Source organism: Asparagus officinalis, chromosome 7 (genome assembly GCF_001876935.1).
Source record: "Asparagus officinalis chromosome 7, Aspof.V1, whole genome shotgun sequence".
Taxonomy (NCBI): Eukaryota; Viridiplantae; Streptophyta; class Magnoliopsida; order Asparagales; family Asparagaceae; genus Asparagus; species Asparagus officinalis.
Window position 1 is genome coordinate 53224797 of NC_033800.1, and position 8055 is coordinate 53232851.

Below are 8055 nucleotides of genomic sequence, written 5' to 3' on the forward strand. Positions count from 1 at the left end.
ACATGGTTTAGTCAAAATGACAAAACAAGTGTTGTTGTATTTTCATGTTTTGAACTATTTTGAAAAATGAAGAGATTTCTCATTTGGGAGGTGTTTTTTGAAAACCAATTTTTGTAACATGTGTATTATCATATCTATAATCATTTTCTAAAGTTTTACATTTTTCTGATTTTATTTGCTATTTTTAAAAGAGGTTTGAAAATTAGATTTTCTGTTTAAATCAGGATGATACAGTGTTATCAGTCGACTGATGACTGTATTCAGTCGACTGAAGAAATCGTCTGGAATAACAAAAAGTTTTTATTTTATTTTGGTCGACTGACCAGTCAACTGATGATCCATCAGTCGACTGATAAATGTCGTCAGCCGACTGATGAGCTGGAAAATACCTCTAACGGTCAGCTTATCAGTCGACTGATGAAAGCCGTTAGTTGACTGATGCTGTAACGATTAGTTTTTTTCTAGTCTGTTCCAGTTTTGATTTTTTGGTATTTTTGCTTTGTTTTTCTTGTGTTTTGGGGTCTCTATAAATACCTCTCATACCTCAGACCAAAAATCAGTTAAAAGAATTGTTTAAACAAGTTTAAAGGATGTTTTGTGTTTGTTTAAAAGAGTGTTTACAAGTTTGGTTTTGTGAATAAATTTTCACAAGGGCTTGAGGAGATCATCAATTGTGTTTAGGCATTCAACTCACCTCCCTCTCTCTCTTGTTATCTATAGAAAAGTTTTTCTAAACTCATATCTAGCTATTTATATGTTTGATTTTTATTTCCATAAGCTAGAATTTATTTGAGTTTAGTTTTGATTTATCTCTTTGTTCACACACACCCATTGAGCTTATTGTATTTATATTCATAGTATAATTTGGGGTTGTGGGTTTGTAACATTGAGAGTGAGTTTACATTGTGTTCTCATCCATTGTAGAGAATAATTAATTTGTATTGAGAGCTATTATTATGAGGTTCACTTTGTATTACACTAGTACACTAAGAGGAGTGTGTGGTGAGAGACGGGATCATCCCAAGAGGAGTGGGGTAGGTGGTAATGCCTAGAGAGAGGTTGTAATTCCTAACACTTGAGGAAGACGGGCTAGAGACCAACACTTGAGGTGATAGTTAGTTTGTTTATATTGTGAGTAATTGTAAAGTTTTCGGTAAGCTAGAAAACCGAGTATGAGGTGTAAACGTTATTCGGGTGAGCTTAGAAAACCCGGTTATGATAGTGGAGTTCTCCTCGACGTGAGGAGCGGAGACGTAGACCGTGGGGACCGAACTCCGTGATCATATCGTTTGTTTGCGTTTGTCATTGGCGTTCCTTTATATTCGTGCTTATCATTTATATCGCCTTTGTCAATTGCTCATTGTTTATATTTCCGCTATCTTGTTTGTTTATATCATTCTTAGTTTCATATCCTTACATATATATCTTGTAGCATATCTTATTTGCTAGGATAATTTATTAATTAATTTTAGTTAGCATAAAATCGGATTACATTAGCATAAACCCTATTCACCCCCCTCTAGGGTTCTTTCCTAGTGACATTAGGGTGCTTTCAACATAAATCGAATTGGACTTAACATGAAATAGACTTTCATGTTAAGTCTAATCCGGTTCATGTTAAGTCTACTTTAATTTAGTTCATGTTAAGTCTAATTTGGTTCATGTTAAGTCTAATTCAACTTGCTTTTAGACTTAACATGAAAGGATAGAGGAGATAATAGCACTTTGGGTTTTTTTTTACTTTTTATTATCTGTCTATGCTTAGTTAGCAGGTAATAATTGCTAAAAGAAGGGTGCAAAACATAGATCACGAATTTAAGGGCTGAACCACATGGGAAAAAGTTAAAGGGGCTGAAGCATATGAAGATTTTGCTTTTGGAGCCTTGACACAATTTTACCAAAGAATTTTTATGCTTATTTATTTGAAGAGCTTAAATAGATTTTGTAGCTCATTTCAACTGCAGATACATGCAAATAAATTATCTTTGCATGATCGTAAACGTTTGTATGTTTTGCAACTACAGTTACAAATAACAAAAAATATTAACTTTCAACCCTTGGTAGAACAAATCTGTTGATGTTAAGTGATCACACAGTCAGTTATATCCGTGCTTAGATGAATTGTTAGGGATTGATGAAGGACCACTTTCTTCCCTAACTTTATGTCTGATTCTTTGAACAGGGTAGACAAATTTACACAAGTAAAAGTTCGTAAGAGGATGGGGTTGAGTTCCCCCATTGTACCTCCGATGATCAAGTTAGCTGATGAGCTTGAGTGAGGTGAATAAGAACTGTTAGAGTTTGTGTATGCAGTGTGATTGCTTAAGGATTAGATTTGGAAATCAAGATCTCGATTAAAATCCAAAAATCCAGCCTTCTGTAAGGTAGAATATAGTACCTGTATATATACCTAGGATGTAAGGATAGATTGGTCACTTCGATTGAGCACAGGATAGCAGTGACGAAGTGTGGGCTGGAGACTGCGTCAGCACCTGCTTTACAGGTGTCGGCTAGCGAGTGGGGGATGGATCACTTTGGCATTAAACGAGAAGTGACTGGCGGCACGGCAGTGCCCATGTGGTCCGATGAGTCATGAAGGCTATCGGGGCTAGGAGAATTGATGCGTCTGACAAGCATTAAATACGACGTGGGCACGTTGCCAAAGAGGATAGGCTCGATGCAGAAGTTGTCCTTTAGCTTCGCTGAGAAGTAACATGTTTCGAGTCGATCTGGGAAAACTCAAAAGATCAAACTTGTAGGTCTCTTCAATAACTTTCCAATTAATCTTAAATCATCTCATTCCGAGGTCGGATGAGAAAATTACAATCATTATACTGAATACAGATTTCAGTATACCGAGCTGTTTCCAGATCTGTTTCAGATTTTGGGTTGGGTTTTGTTTAACCCGAACCTAGTTGATACCCTAAGTGTATATATTCATTTTAAAGTTTTCTTAACCCTCTTTCAAGCCCTAATAACCTCAGCCACCTCCCTCCTCAAACCCTAACCCAATTTGTGAGCTTTGGGAGAGATCTAAAGATGTTTGTTGAAGGAAAGACAATGATTTATGATGATTGGCGGATGAGAGACCTTGTGCTCGTGTCAAGGAGTCCAACAAGACCTTGAGGCAAGATTACCCTCATCCAAACCTTCCCAATAAATTAGTTAAAGATTTAAGAAGTTTGAAAATGATGTTCTTCATGCTTGAGTTTAATTTGTCATGTTAGAACAAAATAAGATTTTTATGATAAAATGTTAATCCATTGTTAGAACTTTATATTTTGTCACCTTGCTGTTGGAATTAGATTTATGATCACGATCATTAGGATTAATATAAATTTTATTTTTATTTTTGTAAACTAAGATTTACCATGTGAAAATTCTAGTTTATTTGATTATTTGAGTTCTTGTAAACTAATCATGCTAAAACCTAAGGTTGTGATATCTAGGATTGAAATCAAGTTTTAAAATGAATTACATCTCTTTTCACGTGTATTTCTATCATGTTTAAATAATCAATTTCGTTTATATATGAGATATTAAAGAGAGTTACTAATGATATATATATTCTGCAAAAAACTGTTGCATATGTATAATGTTTAACTGGAGATTTAGGATAACAAATAAACTCCAAACTAAACCAAACTTGTGCCAATTGAAAGATGTATGAATTTAGTTTTCAAAACAGGAAACTATTTCTAAAAATAGTTTTCCTAAAGAAAGATATGCTCGTTTTACTAACAGAAGTCCCGTCTGTTTTTCTGCTCGTTTTGTGGAGCTGTGTTGCGTCGTTTTGAGATGCGTTCGTGGAGTTTTGAGCCGCTTGATATTACACATATAGTCATGAATATGTTGTGTTATGCATTTGAGAATACCAAGGGGATTATGATGAGTTTTGATTTGATCATATGTGAATTAGATATCGTTCATACACATGTTAGATGTCGTTGATGAGCATAGCTCAGTACTATATGGGATAGTGCGTCGACATACCAGCTATACACAATTTATATATGAGAGGGATATCGTTGATAAGCTTAGTTCAGTACTACATGAAGTAGTGCGTCGATATTCTATATGTACATGCTATTAAGTCCGATTTTAGGAGGCTTGATCTAGCCGTCAGTCCCGTACTAGGGTGCGATGAGGCTCGTGAGCTGTATTTCTAGGATACCTATTTGGTAGTCCGTCCTGTACTCATGTTACACATTGAGATCGCGATGAGACTAATGAGCCATGTATATAGTTTAGGATACCTACAGGGTAGTCCGTTATACAGAGACAATTACTTAATAGCCTAAGTGTGGCAGATGTCGGTTATGAATACGACCTATCACTGAATTATAGGACCGAGATATGTTGCTTTTGAAAGTATATAAAATTATGTGTTGGTATTTTATTCTATCTTCCAGTGATAGTGGAAGATATTATAAATACGATGTGTTGATGTCTTAATTCTTTTATTGTTTTCTTTATTTCTTAGTTGGGATCAATGATCAAAGATTCATAACTTGAGACATATGGTATATACATGAGGGTTTCCTTGTTTGGATTATTTCGCTCGACGTACCAGTATCGTGTTGTGGATTTCCAATTGTTGGTTTCATTAGATTGTCTTTTCTTAGTTCGGTATTAATGTCTAAATATCTATAATTTGAGACTTATGATATATACATGAGGGTTTTCTTGTTTGGATTATTTCGCTCGACGTGCTATATCTCGTGTTGTAGGTTTCTAAATGTTAATCCCACATAGATACGAGAAAAATGAATCTAGGTAGACTATGCTTAATAGATAGAGCATTCACTCCATCTAGCAGCCCTTCCCCTTGGGACGGATGGAGGTAATCTTGTTGTAGCGTTCTGACACTCTTGTTGTTGTTCTTTTTATTGTTTTCTCTTCTTTTAGGCGGTACAGAGGTACAGAGAGCCACAGGATGACGGAGTTCTTGCATAATACCGTCACATGAGTTTTTAGAGGCTCCACAGTAGATTTTATATTTTATTCAGACTTTAGAGTTTCATTCTTATTTTGTAAAGGCAGTTTGCCTTAGTACGATTTCTAGTTGATTCATGTTGAGACATATCGTGTTATTTTAGACTCCGGATGTATTTCAGTTATTCTAGTCAAGACATGATATCATTATGAGATATTTCTTTTTACATCATGTCTATTGTATTTTTATTTCCCTTATTTGTATGTTTTGTACATTCACTTATACTTGATTCCACTAGAGGATATTACTGTGATTGGTGAAACATGTTGTTGCACAGTAGAGGTGCATGACAGGTTTAACATCTCTAGGTTCATCTAGGACTACAACCAAGTGTGAAAACAGGGGCGTCACAGTTGATATCTACAATTCGTAAGGCGTCTTACAAATGGTCGAGTGGACTCGTGGTGAGTCGTCTTCGACAAAAGGGAGGCGACAAGTTCCGCCTTTCGAGTCGACATGAAGGAATGCNGTCGTCGAGTCGGCGGAATGGTCGTCCCCACTGGTCTCTGGCCGCCAAGTTGATTGGGGCATAGCATGTAGCACACTTGTCTGTTGCTTGGCAATGAGCTTGTACTTTTAGCGAATGGGAATACCATAACAAAATCCAAACCAAAAAATATAGCTTAAATCTAAAAAAATATCTTCAAAATTATTTTAAAACTAAAACTTTTTGGAGAAGAAAAAACTGAAAAAAATTTGTAAAACAATAACTAATTTTTAAAAAACATAAGAAATTTATTTAAAATATAAATATTCTAATAAAACCTTCACGAAAACAAACAATATATATTTTTAAAGTTCTTACAATTGTTTAAAATTGAAAAAATAAAAAAAAATTACAAAAATCTCTTAAATCATTGAAGTGATTGTTAGGGTCAAGGAATAACTAATCCCTTAAAAGTTAACGTTGCTATTAAGAGCATCTCCAAGGGATCCCTTGAATGTCCCTTAATCTAGGGGGAACTTTAAGGGAGGGGTTAGTTCTTCTCCAATGGTTCCCCCTTAAAAGTCCCCTACCCCTTAATTAATTATATTTAGTTTTTTAATTTTATAGATTAAGATTTAATTAAATATGTGGTTTATTTATAAATGAATAAATAGTTAACTATTAATAACTAAAAATGATTAATTAATTAATTTAAATTAAGAAATTACCTTATATAATCATTAAATTAATTATTCATATTAAAATTTAACAAATAATTAATTTAGAACAAAATATTAATCAAATTGAATTAACTATACATTAACTTAATTATATTATTTTAAATTAACTATACATTAACTAAATTTAATTAACTATAAATTAATTCTAAAAACATATATATTAATATAAAATTACAAGGGGAAGGTTAAGGGACTTTAACCTTCCCCTTAATTTGGTGAGGAAGTTAAGGGACATGGGGTGAAGGGGTTTTTTTTCCGGTCCCTTGGACCACATCTCCCTTAAATCCCCCTTAATTTAGCTAAGGGGCCGGAATTTTCGGGCCCCTTGGAGATGCTCTAAGTCCCCCAAAAAATTCAAAAACTAACCCATACATCCGATGGAAGCAGTACACGGTGTAAGAGTTGGAGAACTTAGTAACAATTTTAAAGATTTGAAGGACTAATTTGGTGACATATTTGGTAAAATGATGACACCGCTCTTGGGAAATACATGAAACAAAATGCAAATTTAAGTTCTTCACCTAAGTAGAATAATAGAAGATTATGATAAACTTAGAAAATAGTATTAAACTTAATTTTGAATCTTTTTTCGTTCATGCGAAACGAGGAACTAAAGCAGCATGTTAACTCATTATATATCACATGCTCGTGAAACCAATAGTAAACAAAGTATTAATTCATCAACAACTTCTGTAAATAACTTTAAAAACTTAACAATTTCACTCAGTGGGGTCTATCTGGATGTTTGAGTGGATTTTCTTCCATTTCGATGGTTCCATATCAGGATATCCTCTGGACTTTCTTGAAATCGAAATAATAGATATGAAGTGAACACCAATTTTTGGAGGTTTTCCGTGAAAGAATTGATTCCTCCTCTTAATAGTGTAAGGGCTCAAACTTGGACTCTCCCAATCACACGGTCACACAACTTTCTCGTTATATGAGAATAATCAAATTTCAACTTAGACGGTGTTTGCAAGAGCTTAGGGCCCGTTTGTTTGCATTATTTGGAGGGGGAAAACCTGTCAAAGTTCTGAAAAAATCAGAACTTCGGCAAACTTTCTTGTAAAATATCCCCAATTTGGGGCGATTTTGCAAGAAAGCCTGTAAAAGTTCTGACTTTTTCAGAACTTTTGCAGGTTTTCACCCTCCAAAAATTGTGTCCAAACGGACCCTTATTCTTTGATCAAATTAGTTTTTAAGTTAGATTTGTCATATTTACCTGTTTAGTAATAAAATACTAAATAAGCTAGCTTATAAGCTTCATTTTGAAAAGCTATTATATTCTAGTTTTTGAAAAAACTAGCTTATAAACTTATTTAAATAAGCTATGTATGAACAAACAAATTATTATTCTATTCAACCAATTTTTATACAAATTTTATCATAAAAGTCAAAAGCCACGGAAAGCTGATCGACTAGCTTAAACCCTTCTAAAAGTAAGCCCCTCCAAACACCCTCATTTTTTTTGGCTAGTATCAAGGGTCTTCGGCGTGTTTCCTAATGTGAAGATCAAACTCATCCGCCAAAAGCAAACAACTTGCTATACAATCTCGGAAAACTATGTACGCTAATTCCATTAGGTATATTATTGTCAACCTCCACTTCATTTTGTTGCTGAAAACTATAGAAACCTCAAACAAATAAATCTCATCATAAACATTACCATATCATCACAGAGGAAAAGAAAGAAAGAAAGAAAGAAAACAGTGGAGAAGAGATTTTTGACTACAAAAGGGTACCTTGATGCAAATCCAATGAAGACCCAGTTGAAATAAATAAACTTAGATTTGTTTTTTGTGATGAAAATGTATGGATAAAGGAATATATATTTTGAGAGAGGGTTCGTTTATTTAGTTAGAGGGAGATAGCAACAAGATAGAGAATCTCAA